This window comes from Callithrix jacchus, chromosome 3, assembly GCF_049354715.1.
Source record: "Callithrix jacchus isolate 240 chromosome 3, calJac240_pri, whole genome shotgun sequence".
NCBI lineage: Eukaryota > Metazoa > Chordata > Mammalia > Primates > Cebidae > Callithrix > Callithrix jacchus.
The window spans coordinates 187,026,394-187,042,763 of NC_133504.1; the positions used below are offsets into that span (position 1 = coordinate 187,026,394).

General features: G+C 42.1%; 1 protein-coding gene across 13 annotated transcripts in view; it reads left to right on the top strand.

The window, feature by feature from the left end:
- KIAA0232 (KIAA0232 ortholog) overlaps positions 1-16,370 on the top strand; it is a 90,904-nt gene that overhangs the window by 1,884 nt on the left and 72,650 nt on the right. For 4 of the 13 annotated variants that reach the window (XM_035294128.3, XM_078367564.1, XM_078367562.1 and 1 more), the window contains exon 2: positions 10,787-10,893. The exons of the other annotated variants lie outside the window; for them this stretch is intronic. The gene's annotated coding sequence lies outside the window, so the exon portion shown is untranslated. The remainder of the gene's footprint in view (positions 1-10,786; positions 10,894-16,370) is intronic. 13 annotated transcript variants of the gene reach the window in all.

The window sequence follows — 16,370 nt, forward strand, 5'->3', positions numbered from 1 at the left end:
CCATTTTGGGTATAATGGTTTTTATGTAAGCCCGTTACATGAGTGAAATGCCAGTTTTAAACACTGAAGGGAGGGGAGAATATTCTTACTTAATTCCATAGGAAGTAGAATTCAGAGTGCAGATGCTTTTTTGTTTGCTGTGGAGAAAAAATATAGGTCTTTGACATGACGTTAACATAAGTCAAATTTAACTGTTTTAAAGATAATTAGCTTGTTACACAAGTTGCAAACATTTAAGAAGATAGATCAATTTTTAACACTGCCAGTGGTAATACAGGGTAATGTAGCTAGCTCACCCTGTGCTTTATTGTATAGTAGCACTCTTCAAAAGAAATTTAATTTTTCTTTATTTTTCATTGTGTGGAAAAGTACTGAGCCTGGGCTTTGTCCCTGTTTTCATAGCCTTTGACTTGGCAGTTAATGGCTTGTTAGCTAGTTTCCTCATCTGTAAAATGGGAAGAATGATGACACCTGTTTCACAGAGTGTTTGGGATGATCATGTGAGGGACGATGTGCAATAATTTCATCAACACTCAAACCCTTTTAAAATACTCCACTAGTGTAATTGTTAAAACCTCATATTGCTTGCTTGGCTTAAAGCTTTTAGCTTTGTCTTCAGGCTCTTTCTTCCCCACCCCTTTTTATCCATACTTTGCCTGGCTGCCAGAGTCCTCTTTCCTGAACACAGATCTTACCAGCCTCTGGCTCAGCAAGCTTCTAAGACTGCCTGTGGTTTGGAGTTTAGAATTCAGAGATACCAGCATCACAATGCAGGCCCCTTGCAGTCTGGGCCCCAGTAATCTCTGTACTTTATCTTGTCTTCTTTGTCCCCTCTCCACACTGTCCATCTAAACAAGACTGCTCTTGGTTCTCTGAACATCCCAAGCTATTTCAGACCGTTTTTGCTTATATTCTTTGATTGGATTGTCCTGTCTCAGTCCCATTCCCTCCAGTTCTTAAAAGTTCATATGAAATATTCTGTTCCCTTTGGAGTACTTTGGAAGTCTTTTTAAGGTGAATTATTCCTTTCTGCAATCATAGTTCTCTACTTTTCCTTCATCATTATATCATATTGTATTATAAATTGTTCATAGTAAACTCTGACTGTGGTGTCTGTGTCATCATTTTGTCCCAATACCTTGCTCAGGCGTTTAAACATAAAGTGCTTCAATGTTGGTTAGATAAAGTCAAAGTCTGTAATCCACCTTCTAGAATATGTTAATGTTATAAAGTATATTTGTTTATTTTTTTCTGACCCTGGCTTTAAGTCTCCAAATAATTTTTTTTTTTTTTTTTTAAGACAGGGTCTTGCTCTGTCACCCAGGCTAGAGTGCAGTGGTGCTATCACAGCTACCTCCCAGGCTCAAGTGATCCTCCCACCTCAGCCTCCTCAGTAGCTGGGGCCACAGGCATGCACCACCATGCCCAGCTACTTAAAACAATTTGTTTTTTTTTTTTTTGGTAGAAACAGGGGTCTCCCCATGTTGCCCGGGCTGATCTTGAACTCCTGGGCTCAGGCAGTCCTTCCACCTCAGCTTCCCAAAGTGCTGGGTTTACAAGTGTGAGCCACCACACAAGACCCAGATGAAGTATTTTTAATAAACATCATTGCCAACCACAACATTAGAAATGCAATTTTACTATGTTGAATATAGTTACTATTTAGAATATTTCTTTACAGTTACTTTTGCCCTTTTACATGATCACATAGTAAGTGGTATTTTATACAAAGTAAAAACTGTCCTCTTTCCCATCTGTAGCTAAACTTTTAGGGTCTAATGAAATAGCTCCCGCACCTGCATTGCTTACTGTAAATCGTTGACCTGTTTTTTTGCGTAGAGGGAACCAGAGCACAAGTTTAAAAATATTCCTTATATTTGAAGTATAATTTAATTCCCGAGAGATTACATGATTTTTCTTTAAGAGTTTTCTTTTTTGGAGATTTATTATATGCATCAAAAGCAATTGTTTTTGAGGGGGCTTCTTAAAAGAATGATAGAACTGAATTTTGAAAGACTCAGGTTTGCTTCTTGTCCGTGGACAAGTTTGTTAAATCTCTCTTGGAAGTCAGTATTTGTCGACGGAGAACAATTACTCTTTTTGCTTTGTACTACATTTAAATTGGCTATACTTTGTATACTGCACATCCGGGCCCACATATAAGGTAATAAGATGTTTTGCTTTATAGCATTTTTGCCCTGCTCACTACCCAGCCTGGAAACCCTTAGAGACCTCCTTTGTTGACCAGATTTTTACCAGGTTTGCCTCCATGAGTCTTTTCCATCAGTCTTTTCCTCTTTTCTTTCATGTTTCCTTTGCCCCTCCTCTCCCTGAAGCTGTTACGCCTTATGAAGATAGTTGCTGTAGTCCTCCAACTGGCCTCTCTTTTCTGGTCTCTCGTCCTTCTCTGTTCTGTTGCTAGGATTATTTAATATGCAGATCAAATGCTATCATGACCCCTCTCCCAAGTATGCATCAGAGGTTCTCCACTGTCATATCCCTGTTCCATCACACCTGAGGGATATGACAGTTCTGTTGGTAAGATCATGGGCTTTCTCCTCTGAAGATTTTTACCTTGGAAGTGCTACCACCCTCCTCCCCTGGTTGAGAATTTGTGTTAAAGAGTTAGGAAATCACTCTAAGATCTTTGCTGTCTGGCCTAGTTCTTACTTTTAGCTTGATCTTTTACTGGATCTCTTCTTTTTTGTTTTTGTTTCTGTATTTTTGAGACAGGGCCTTGCTCTGTCACTCGGGCGGGAGTGCAGTGGTGTGGCCTCGGCTCACTGGAACTTCCACCTCCCCTCCTCCTCCTGCCTTGGCCTCCTAAGTCGCTAGGGCTACAGACATGTACCACCATGCCTGGGTAATGTTTGTATTTTTTGTAGAGATGGAGTTTTGCTATGTTGCCTAGACTGGCCTCAAACTCCTGGGCTCAAGCAATCTGTCCTGCTTGGCCTCCCAAAGTGTGGAGATTACAGGCATGAGCCACCTTGCCCAGCCTGCATCTCTTCTTGTCACCTTATATTTCAACACAAGACCTCTGGCCACTTCCATTATTGGCAGACGGCTTTGAAATATCCTTTCCACCTTTTTCTCCCTTTCAGAATCTTGGAGACTTATCTTAAGTGCTGCTACCTCTACTTCTGTAACCTGATTTTCAGAATTAAGTCTGCATTATTTTTCTCCCGCACAGTGCTAGCCTGATGTCTCCACTCATCTGTTTTTTCCTTATGACCTTTTAGTTTATATCCATGGAGAGCTTTCCTGGATTATAAGCTCCTTGAGAGAGATAGAGGAAAATCTTAATCATTGCTAATTTCCTCTAGTGTTTGATATAGTCTTTTACAAATAGTACTTGTTTGTTAAATGTTTGACTGAATTAGCTCAGAATATATAGTTTCTGATTTCAGGAGAAGGGAGATAGAGTTGGAATGACTTTGTATGAGAACATTGTATATCCACGTGACTCAAAACAGGGCCCAGCATATCGTAAGTGGTCAGTAAGTGGTAGCTTTTTAGCTGTTAAGTTGAACAGGTGGAGAGAACACTAGTGGTTAGGTAACTTGGTTGATTGTGTATGCTAGTTTATTTTGACAGTGTCCACATATTTATTTCTGGTGTGTGTGTAAAGGAAAAAAATCATCTCATTTTCTTTCTTTCTTTCTTTCTTTCTTTCTTTCTTTCTTTCTTTCTTTCTTTCTCTTTCTTTCTTTCTCTTTCTTTCTTTCTTTTTTTTTTTTTTTTTAACAGAGTCTTACTCTGTTGCCCAGCCTGGAGTGCAGTGGCATGATCTCAGTTCACTGCAGCCTCTGTGAGTTCAAGCAATTCTCCTTCCTCAGCCACCCCAGTAGCTGGGATTGCAGACATGTACCACCATACTTGGCTAATTTTTTTTTTTTTTTTTTTTTGAGACGGAGTTTCGCTCTTGTTACCCAGGCTGGAGTGCAATGGTGCGATCTCAGCTCACCGCGACCTCCGCCTCCTGGGTTCAGGCGATTCTCCTGCCTCAGCCTCCTGAGTAGCTAGGACTACAGGCACGTGCCACCATGCCCAGCTAATTTTTTTTGTATTTTTAGTAGAGACGGGGTTTCACCATGTTGACCAAGGATGGTCTCGATCTCTTGACCTCGTGATACACCGCCTCGGCCTCCCAAAGTGCTGGGATTACAGGTGTGAGCCACCGCGCCTGGCAATTTTTGTATTTTTTAGTAGACGGGGTTTCAACATGTTGGCCAGGCTGGTCTTGAACTCCTCACCTCATGATCTGCCTGCCTTGGCTTCCCAAAGTGCTGGGATTATAGGTGTGAGCCACTGCGCCCAGCCACTCATCTCATTTTCACTTGTACCTACGTGCTTTCATTATTTTTGCAAGTAATTTGGAGAGGGCTTTTGCATAAACAGATTGATGGCGGTGGTCCTAAATTGTTCTGAAGAGAGGCAAAGCTGTCTGTAGATGAGCAGGTTTTTTGCATATGGTTTAAGAAAGTCTGGAAAATTGGCCGGGCACACTGGCTTACGCCTGTAATTCCAGCACTTTGGGAAGCTGAGGTGGGAGTATTGCTTGAGCCCAGGAGTTCGAGGAGTGCCTGGGCAAATGGTGAATCCTGTTTCTACAAAAAATTTTTGAACATTAGCCAGGTGTGGTGACACATGTCTGTAGTCCCAGCTACTTAGGAGGCTGAGGCTCAGGATCTCTTGAGCCTAGGAGATCGAGGCTGCAATGAGTCATGCTTGTACCACTGTATTCTAGCCTGGGTGACTGAGTGAGACCCTGTCTCCCAAAAAAAAAAAAAAAAAAAAAGTGTGTGTGTGTGTGTATATTATATATTTTATATATTTCTCATATATATTATATATAAATAATATATATGAGGAATAGAAATGGTCAAATTTTACACTATGCAGTATGTTATTTTCAGGAAAATGAATCTTTTCACTTTAATCTTACATCTTGCCACTAGTATACATTAAGCAGGAGAAACCACATGCTTGGTATTTGGAATGACTGCTGAAATTCTGTTTCTGTCTTCCCCAAGTGCTTCCCTGTTGCTAGGCTTTCTCCATATCTCTCTGTCTCTTCCGCAGTGTTGCCCCTGGTTGAATGGGGAGAAGATAAGGAAAACCAGTTATAATTATTTCAAAATTGTTTGCCCAGTTTGGAGATTTTTTTTTCAAGCCTTTTCTTTTTTTTAACTTAAATTTTTTTTGTAATTAAAAATGATTTTTTTTTTAAATTTTTGAGACAGGATCTCACTCTGTCACCCAGGCTGGAGTGCAGTGGCATGATTATAGCTTACTGCAGCCAGGACTTCCTGTGCTCAAGTGATCCTCCTGCCTCAGCCTTCTGAGCAGCTGGGATTGCAGACTCATGCCACCACTGCTGGCTAATTTTTGTGGTTTTTTTTTGTAGAGACAGGGTTTTTCCATGTTGTCCAGGCTGATCTCAAACTCCTGGCCTCAAGCAATATTCCCACCTTGGCCACTCAAGGTGCTGGGACTATGGGTATAAGCAAACATGCCCAGCCAAGCTCTTTATTTTATTAGATGTCTGATCAGTATGTTGCTTTTTGCTAGCATTTTCCCTGAATATTTTAATGGAGAGAAAGTTGAAACAGAGTAGACACATTTTAAATTATTTCTTTGGTGGTTTTCCTTGGCACTGCTTTTTTTCTCAGTAGATAATGGAGTCCTGATTGTATTTTTGTTAATCTTTTGCCAGTATCTGTCTGAAGGAGTTTCTTGTTTTTATATACCTTTTTTTTTTTTTTTTTAAGGCAGTCTTGCTCTGTCGCCCAGGCTGGAGTCTAGTGGCATAATCTTGGCTCACTGCAACCTCTGCCTCCTGGGTTCAAGCAATTCTCATGCCTCAGCCTCCTGAATACCTAGGACTGTAGACGTGCATCACCATGCCCGAATATTTACTCTCTTGATTTTTAATAGAGAAGGGGTTTCGTCATGTCACCCAGGCTGGTCTAGAACTCCTGAGCTCAGGCAGTCCCACCTTTGCCTTACAAAGTGTTAGGATTACAGGTGTGAGCCACTGTGCCTGGCCTGTTTTTTATATACTTTAAAGTTTAAATTAAATTTGTTAAAGTATATTTTGTATGATTTGCCAAAACGTTGTTTGGAATATAAACAATAGCTGTTATAAAGCCTTTTTTTTTGAGACAGGGTCTCATTCTGTTGCCCAGGCTGGAGTGTAGTGGCACAGTTACTGCTCACTGTAGCCTTGACCTTCCAGGCTCAATTGATCCTCCCACCTCGGCCTCCTGAGTAACTGGGACTAGAGTTTTGTGCCACCACGCCCAGCTAATTTTTAAAGTTTTTGTCGAGATGCGATTTTACCACATTACCCAGGCTGTTCTGGAACTCCTAAGCTCAAGTGATGCTCCTGCCTCTGCCTCCCCAAAATGCTGGGATTACAGGCATAAACAAGTGTAATCAAACCTGGAGTCAAGCTGATTTTTTTATTATACTTTAGGTTTTGGGGTACATGTGCAGAACTTGCAGGTTTGTTACATAGGTATACATGTGCCGTGGTGGTTTGCTGCATCCATCACCACCCTGTCATCTACATGAGGTATTTCTCCTAATGCTATCCCTCCCCTAGCCCCCCACCCCACCTGTCTGGCCCTGGTGTGTGATATTCCCCTTTCTATGTCCATGTGTTCTCATTGTTCAACAGTGAGAACATGTGGTGTTGCCATTTTCTTTTTTCTTTTTTTTTTTTTTTTTTTGAGACGGAGTTTTGCTCTTGTTACCCAGGCTGGAGTGCAATGGCACGATCTCGGCTCACTGCAACCTCCGCTTCCTGGGTTCAGGCAATTCTCCTGCCTCAGCCTCCCGAGTAGCTGGAATTACAGGCACGCACCACCATGCCTAGCTAATTTTTTGTGTTTTTAGTAGAGACGGGGTTTCACCATGTTGACCAGGATGGTCTCGATCTCTTGACCTCGTGATCCACCCACCTTGGCCTCCCGAAGTGCTGGGATTACAGGCATGAGCCACCACACCCAGCCCGTGTTGCCATTTTCTGTTCTTGTGTCAGTTTGCTGAAAATGATGGTCTCCAGCTTCATCCATGTCCCTGCAAAGGACACTAACTCATCCTTTTTTATGGCTGCATAGTATTCCATGGTGTATATGTGCCAATTTCTTGAAGTCTCTTTCTTCATCTCCCTTCCCACCCTGTACTCATCTTCCCTTAAAAACCAGAGATAAATTCTTAGATATCATAGGAAAAAATGATACCTATACATTAAAAAAAAATGGAATCATGGTAAAGAGTGTTTCTATATTATTATTTAAACAAACACTGAACTTGGTATCTTGGAATGCTTTCTGTATCAGACATGCAGATTGATATGGTATGGCTCTATCCCCACCGAGTTCTCATTTTGAATTCTCACATGTTGTGGGAGGCACCCGGTGGGAGGTAATTGAATCACGGGGGCAGGTCTGTCCTGTGCCGTTCTTGTGGTAGTGAGTAAGCCTCACAAGATTTGATGGTTTTGTGAAGGGGAGTTTCCTTGCATAAGCTCTCCTCTTTTGACTGCACCATCCTTGTAAGCTGTGACTTTGCTCCTCCTTGCCTTCTGCCATGATTGTGAGGCCTCCCCAGCCTTGTGGAACTGTGTCAATTAAACCTCTTTCTTTTCTAAATTACCCAGTCTTGGATATGTCTTTATCAGCAGTGTGAAAATGAACTAGTACACAGTTCTACTTTAGGTACACATTTGCTTTACCATGTTCTTTTTTAAATGTGCCTCTTGTGAAGGTGCCAGATTTGATTTAACTAGTTGATAGGAAGAGTTTCCAGGTTTTTGTTATGTATAACACAGTGCTACAGTAAACATTTTTGTACATATGTCTTAGTGAACTTTTATGAGGAACCGCCTTATTCTCTGCAGCCTTAAAAAAAATGAATGACTTTCGAACCACTCTGAATAATGATTTATCATGTTAAAAATTGTCTTGGTTGCTATATTAGTTTTAATACTTTCATTAAGGCTGGATGTTTTCTATTCTGATGTAGTCCTGTGATGTAATTTCATACAATTAAGTACAGATTTTTGATATTGCACATAGAATATTAGGCTCATAAAGTTTATAAAGGCAAAGGTTTGGCTTTATAAGCCTGTAATGTATAGTCCCATTGGGGCCCTTGCTTGGTTCAATCATCTGCTGTTGTAGTCTTGATATCTTAATTATTTTGGGACTCAGAACCCACATTATCATTCTGCACTGGGTGTCACAAATTATGTAGCCAGTCCTATAAAGACTTTGTAAAAATTCATAGTAAGAACCCCTCATCCTCTCACCTCCTAACCCCATTCCCTGTGACTACCATCGATAGTTTATCCACTTGGGGACTTTTTAGAATGTGTATATAAACAACATTGCATATTATGGTTGAGCTGTTAAAAAAAAAAAACCACTGTTTATTTGAAATCCACACAGAGTCAATGTGTATTTTCTTGAAAAAGTTTGTAATGGATCAGGAATGCTACAGACGTTAAGAAAATAGACGGTCTAAAAAACTTAGCCTTAAGAAGCTGGTACTGAACTGTAGTTTTAGATTTTGTATTTTTTTTTGTTTTTGTTTTTGAAAAAGTATGCTTAACTCGAAGCTTTAGTGAAACAGCCTAAGTTTCGTTGTTAAGATAGCTATCTCTGTGATTTCACCTTCTAAAATGAAAGCTCATCATAGGTGGTCAGAAATGAAAAAGTTTATTCAGCTATCAGGTTCAATTGAATAAGGGATTCACTAGGATTATTTGGTACTTTCTTTACTTAAAAAGTGGTCAGAATTCTTGGTGAAGTAGAAGGGCTAAGGATTCTTAGAAGTAGCTACAGAAAATGGGTAAGGGGAGAGTGAGCTGACACTGGTTAACAGTTCTAATCTGTTTGGGCACTGTGTTCGGAACCTTAGGTAAACCAGTTCGTTTAAGCCTCATAACTCTGAGAGAGATGGGTCGATTGTCCTTTACAAATGAGGAAGCTACAACTCAGAGACCCCAAAAAACTTGCCTGTGGTCACAGGTGATACATGGCAAAGCAGGAGCCCAGACTTCCATCCTTACAACCTAAAGGTCATGTTCTTTCCACTGCCCTACTCTACCTAGAGATTTATTCATTCTCAAAACATTTGTTGACTGCCTCCAGTGGGCTAGGTACAGATGCCAGGAAGGATTAGACATGCAGGAAGTTCATTGAGGGAATAAGCATAAAGAGAGAGGAGGCAGGAGTAGTGTATAGGAAAAGCCTTTTTACCTCCACTCGGTCTGATTCCTGTGAAAGGGGAGAAGAGAAGAAGGGTGGGTAGGAACAGCCTTAGATCACTGTGCAGTTCTGAGAAAGTCTTGACCAAGCTGGTAGGGAATTCCCATGCTGAAGCTGTGCATCCTGTATTGGCAGAAAGACCTGAGTCTGTTACCCCTTTCCAGTTAAACCATTAGTTGGGGGCAGCCTGATGAAAGCATGGCTTGGTGTCAGTGCTGTTGCGGCTCTGAACATGCAGCAACTTGAGGCTCTCAGCTTGACTTCCCATAGCAGCTTCTCTTGAAGGGTGATCTGAGCAGGGCACCCTCACAGTGGCTGCACACTGTCCTGTCCTGGTGGGGGTGGGTAGAAAGACCAATAATACAAATAAGCAAGTAGATGCATATGTGAAGTGAAAATTAGTGCTAACGGGAAAACACAGCGGAAGATGGGGCATTGCACTGCATGTGGTGGACAGGGAAAGGTTCTGTTGACACTTGAGCCAGAGACCTGAAGAGTAAGAGAGAAAGATGGGGAGATAGCTGAGGAGCAAGGCATTTTGAGGGGTAGGGGAGAGCAAGTGAAAGACTCTGGTTCTGCATCCATGATGAAGGTAGACCGAGGAGGGTTTGCTGATGGACTGGATGTGGGATGTGAGAGGAGGAGCCATAATGGTGTGGCGTTGCCCTTGACTGACACAGGGAAGGTCATGGCAAGGGTAATGGTGGTGAGAATTCAGGGTTGTGTTGTTTTGCTTTAGACATGTTTTAAATTTGAGTTGCCAGTTAGAAGCTTCATTGTCTAGTAGCTTGGTAGCATTAGAATTATGGGATTAAGGAGGAAGAAGCAGGGCAGAGGGAAGAAAGTGTGGAGCAGTCTCTGCGTAGGTAGTACTTATAGTCATGGGACTAGAAGAGGGAAGCCGCAGTTCTGCTGTAATAAGGCAGCCGCAAGCCACATGTGGCTTTTGAACTTTGCATGTGGCTAATCTGAATTGAGATGTGCTGTGTGAAATACATGCCGGATGTCAAAGACTTAATGTGAAAAATTTAAATGTAAAATATTATCATTAATAATCTTTTACCTTCATTATATTTGGAGTGATATTGTTTTGGGTATATTGGGTTAAATCAAACATATTACTAAGTTAATTTCACCTCTTTCTTTTTTAATATGGCTGCTAGAAAAGTTATTTATTTTTGAGCTAGGGTATCACTCTGTCACCTAAGCTGGAGTGCAGTGGTGCATTCACAGTTTATTGCAGCCTTGATCTCTGGGCTTAAGTAGTCCTCCCACTTCAGCCTCCTGAGTAGCTAGGACTATAGGTGCACTGCTGCATCCGGCTGATTTACCTTTTTTGTAAAGACTGGTTCTGACTGTGTTGCCCTGGCTGAGCTCAAACTCCTGGTCTCATGCAGTCCGCCTGCCTCGGCCTCCCCGAGTGCTGGGATTACAGGAATGAGCCACTGCACTTGGCCTAGAAAATTTTGATGACATATGTGACTGGTGTTATTTTGCTCTTGGAGGCACTGATGGAGGAAGTGAATGGAAATAGAGAAGTCCAAGAACTGAGCCTGGAAAGCTGGGAAGAGGAGGAAGAGCCAGCAGAGGAGCCAGAGAGGGTGCGGACTAGGTGAGGAGAGGGTGGTGAGAGCTGTGGTTTTTGTTCAAGTGAGCTTCACTAAAATTTCTTTAGAACTTGAGTAAAAGGATAGTATCAGAAACTAGATTGAATAAATAATATGTAACATGTGGAATTGGTTATTTGTAGAAGGGAGCTAGTCCTGAGATGGTCTGTAGGATCGGAATCTTTCTCTATATTGTTCTTGTTCTTTTTTTTTTTGAGACAGAGTCTTGCTCTGTCACCCAGGCTGGAGTGCAGTGGCATGGTTTTAGCTCAATGTAGCTTCTGCTCCTGGGTTCAAGAGATTCTTATTTCTCAGTCCCCTGAGTCACTGGGACTATAGGTGTTTACTACCACCCCTGGCTAGTTTTTGTGTTTTTAGTAGAGACAGGATTTTGCCATGTTGTCCAGCTTGGTCTCAAACTCCTAACCTCAGGTGATCTGCCTGCCTCGGCCTCCCAAAGTGCTGGGATTACAGATGTGAGCCACCACACCATACCCAGACATAGTGTTCTTTTTTTTTTTTTTTTTTTTTGAGACGGAGTTTCGCTCTTGTTACCCAGGCTGGAGTGCAATGGCGCGATCTTGGCTCACCGCAACCTCCGCCCCCTGGGTTCAGGCAATTCTCCTGTCTCAGCCTCCTGAGTAGCTGGGATTATAGGCAGGCACCACCACGCCCAGCTAATTTTTTGTATTTTTAGTAGAGACAGAGTTTCACCACATTGGTCAGGCTGGTCTTGCACTCCTGACCTCATGATCCACCCACTTCTGCCTCCCAGAGTGCTGGGATTACAGGCATGAGCCACTGTACATGGCCTGTTCATTTTTTTTAAACAGAGTCTTGTTCTGTCATCCAGGCTGGAGTGCAGTGGTGTGATCTCCGCTCACTGCAACCTCTGCCTCCCGGGTTTAAGCAATTCTCCTGCCTCAGCCTCCTGAGTAGCTGGGATTATAGGCCCACACCACCATGCACAGCTAATTTTTGTATTTTTAGTAGAAACGGGGTTTCACCATCTTTGTCAGGCCGGTCTCAAACTTTTGACCTTGTGATTCGCCTGCCTTGGCCTCCTAAATCTCGTGCCTGAGATACAGGCATGATCCACTGCACCTGGCCCATATTGTTCATTTTAAGTGAGTTTCATGCGACCTGTTTAAAGAAAGCTCTAATATGACCTATCTGAGGAATTAATTATGATAGTAGAAAAGAAACCACACATTTATAAGATTTGACACAGTTAATGCAAGAAGGTAATTCTTACGGCCCTTAAAACTTTCTTTCATCTTGTAATGTTCGCTTAGTAAAACTACCGTAAGAATATCTTACCTTCCTTTTGCTATTTCTAAGCTCTTTAGGGTACCTTTGAGCGTGTTCAGGTAGGCTCCTTGAGTGGACTTAGCTACCATGACTGGAGGGCTTTGTTTCTATTCTTGGTTTTCTGGTTTACATGTTGGTCAACTTGTTATGTTAGTCGTCATCCTTTGGCACTGCCTTCTGTCCTAATGGTCTCATAGGGTTGAGAAACAGACTGTGGGACATGAACTATCAGCAGTCAGTTGGAGAGCCATCCTCATGCAGCGTCTAGGCTTCTTTTTAATATGTTGGTAGCTATATCAGTGTAGTATCCGCAGATAGTTTTTCTCTTTAGACATTGTACTTTTTTCCTCCGTATTTTATTATTCCATTTCCCAAAGAACACACTTGTACATTTAAGAGCAGTGTTTTTAACAGTTTTTTCCCAAGCCATGTAACTGTAATGGAAACTGAAACTCCTCTGGGAGTGGAACTTGCTTGGGCCTTGTCAGGGTGGGCAGAAGATGATGTCAAAAAGGATCAGGTGGCATCTGGCATTTTGCCATTGACTAAAGTGGGGTCAGAGCTGGTTGCCATTTTCTGTCTTGAGCTTCACGCCTGTCATCTTCCCAAAATACCTCCAGGCCTGTATGGACAGTGAACAGTAATGACCAAACTAAAAACTTTAAGAAGGATATGATAAACTGGGGAATGCAGGGAAAAAAGGTGGCTCACATCTGTAATTCCAGCACTTTGGGAGGCCAAGGCAGGAGGATCACTTGCAACCAGGAGTTTGAGACCAGCTTGGGCAACAAAGCAAGATCTCATCTCTTAAAAAAAAAAAAAACAAACTTAGCTGGGCATAGTGGTGTATGCCTGTAGTCCCAGCTTACCTGGGAGGCTGAGGTGGGAGGATTGCTTGAGCCCAGAAATTCTAGGCTACAGTGAGCCGTGATTGTGCCACTGTGCTCCAGCTAGCCTGGGTGACAAGAGCCAGACTGTGTCTCTACAAAAAAAAATAGAAAGAAAAAGAAAAATGCATGAAGGAAAGGCTACAATGTTAGATGAGGAGTGAATAGTATGATAGAAAGGGCACCAGCTTTGTAGGTAGGGCACATACATGGTGGCCATGGTTTTGACTCTTTGTGGGAGCCTAAATACGTGTCTAAATTTCTTAATCCATGAAATGGGAGGTTTGGCTTAGCTCATGCTTTTTCATGTTGTGAAAGCACTGTTTGATGCTGAGTAGGTACGCAGATGTTGATTAAATGAGCAAGGAATAAAATAATTATAGAGAGCCTAGGTAATTAAGGCATGAGCCAGGGGTCAAGGTGAAGGGAAGATGGGAATTGGCCATCCCCTACTTCTCACCTGTCCCACCTTCATCTGTGTAGCATAGTATTGGCTTCTACTACTTTGAGAAGTATTTGAACAACACTAGGTTAGATGATCCTTCTCTGAGCTTAAATATGTCACGCGTCTGATGCTGACACCAACCCATTTCTTTCTTCTCACGTGCTTTGTTTTTGAGACAGGGTCTTGATGTTGCCCAGACTGGAGTGTGGGGACATGATCACAGCTCACTGCACCCTTGACCATCAGGGCTCAAATGAGCCTCCCACCTTAACCTCCTGAGTCTCTAGGACTACAAGCATGTGACATTATGCCCGGTTAATTTTTTATTTTTTGTAGAGATGGAGTCCCTGTATATTGTCCAGGCTGGTCTCGGACTCCTGGGCTCAAGCCGTCCTCCTGCCCCAGCCTCCCAAAGTGCTGGGATTACAGGTGTGAGCCACCATTCCTAGCTGCTGTATACTTTTTACTAAAATGAAAGTTGCACAGGAATAAATGCAGTTTCGTCAGATGTAGGGGAGGAAGTCAGAGGTGCTGTGTTTGTTTCCTAGGGATGCTATAACAAAGTACCACAAACTTTGATGGATGGTTTATAACAACAGAAAGTTCTAGAGGTCAGAAGTACAAAATCCAAGTGTTAGCAGGGCTAGTTCCTTCTGGAGGTTCTGACGGAGAACTTGGTCTATGCCCCTCTCTCAGCTTCTGGTGGTTATTGGCAATACTTGGTATTTTGGCTTGCAGGTCCATTACTGCAGTCTCTGCATCTGTCTTCACATGGCATTCTCTCCTGCATTTTTCTGTCCAAATTTCTCTCTTATAAGGACATCAGATCATTGAATTACAGTCTCTAATCCATTTTAGATGGCTCCTAATCTAATACGACCTCATTTTAACTTGATTACATTTTCACAGACCCTATTTTCAAATAAGGTAATGTTCACAGGTAATGGAGTAAGGAACATATCCTTTTTGGGGGACAGTTCAGTCCACAGCAGGTATTAAAGTTGGGGGTAAGCAGTTTCTTTAAAATTGTGATTCATTTCCCAGAGTTCATCTCTTTTCATTAGAGTTAGGTCTGTGAGAGGAATTGGGATATAACAAACAAAAAATTCATATCTGCTAGAATGTATCCACTTGGCCTCAAGTCAAAATGGCATAGCCTTAGACTATATAACTATTTTAGGAAGACTCTTATAGAGACTAAGAATTCTGTTTTTTACACATATGGTTTTTGCTTTGAGATTAGTTTTTTGGCCTTTTTTAAAATTTTTTATTCTGATGGAGCTTTTAGTTCCTTTATGAATGTCACGAGCTGGGTTCTCTGAGAAAGTGGATGCTTTGGGAAGCAGATACAGACACTTCAGCATGCAGAATGTTGATTAGGGCTTGCCCAAAGGGTCCAGACTCAAGGGATGGAGAAGTTGAGCTACCTTGCAGGCCCAGTTGTAGCATAGTCTTGGCCAACCCCATTGGAGTAGCCCTTTGGAGTCATCCTGGGTTGGGCTGGATAACCAGGCCTGTACGTCCTCAGTTGGTCAGGATGACTTGCCGGGAAAAGGGCAGGATGTTGGTGAGGCAGTTTTCTGTGGCCACAGCAGGACTCGAAGGGCAGGCAGATCATTCCCAGCAGCTGGGGCTGCATGCCCTTCAGTTGAGGCTCTGGGTTGTACATCACAGTGTGCCACAGCTGGACAATATTTTTCTTAGAAAATTTTTTTACTTCATTTGACTCATCGGTTGGCCTTCTGGAGAAATATGGGGTAAGTCTCATCTTTCTCTGTGACTCTTGTCACCCCACTCCTCACCCACTCCCCTTACTGAATAATCATGTGTGTGATATGTGTGTATGTCTATGTACAAAGAGAGTTACAGTGCACAATTAACCTTTTCTTCTTGTGGAAGCTGACGCCAACCAGAATGCTTCATCTTCACCTCTTCCCAAAGGACATAAAGACAGAAAGGGGATTTTGCTATAACAGAATACAGAGTAGTGATTCAGGTATAGAGCACGTTGTGGTAGGTTGGTGGTGTAAGGAGCACAGAATAATGAAATTAATTAGTATGAGGTTCTCTTCAGGAAGGAAAGAATGACAGACGGTTGAAAGAAGGGTAATAATAAAAAATGAGTGCCTAGATCTGGGAGCAGTGGCTCATGCTTATAATCCCAACACTTTAGATGGCTGAGATGGGAGGATCACTTGAGGCCAAGAGTTCAAGGCCAGCCTGGGCAACATGCTGAGACTCCCATCTCTACCAAAAAAAAAAAAAAAAATTAGCCAGGTGTGGTGGGTGCATTCCTGTAGTCCCAGCTACTGTGGAGAATGAGGTAGGAGGATCATTTGAGCCTAGGAGTTCTAGGCTGTAGTTTCCTATGATTGTACCACTGCACCTCCAGCCTGGATGACAGAAGAAGATCTTATCTCTTGAAAAAAAATAAAAATGACTTTCTTACATAAATTGAAGCCCAGCTCCCTTAAGTTCAAATGGAAATATTCCATGAGCAGTTGGAAATATAGACTGAGAAGACAAGGAAGGAGAACAATTTATAGGGGATGACTTTTGTATCGGTTACACAAATCTTTGAGATTGTCCAACATGAATGCCAGACACGGAAACATGAATGTTCAAGGGTTTGTAACACAGCTGTCAAGTTATATAGTTACTGGTAGTAAGGTAATAGTTGGGAGATTCTAGTAGTTATATAGTTACTGGTAGTTAGAAAATGCTTGATTCATTTGGATAAGATTACCCTGATTAAAATTTCAAGTATAATAACTTCTTTCTTTCTAGAGTTGTCTAATTTCATATTCACTTAAAGAGAATACTTCTTACTAACCTCAAA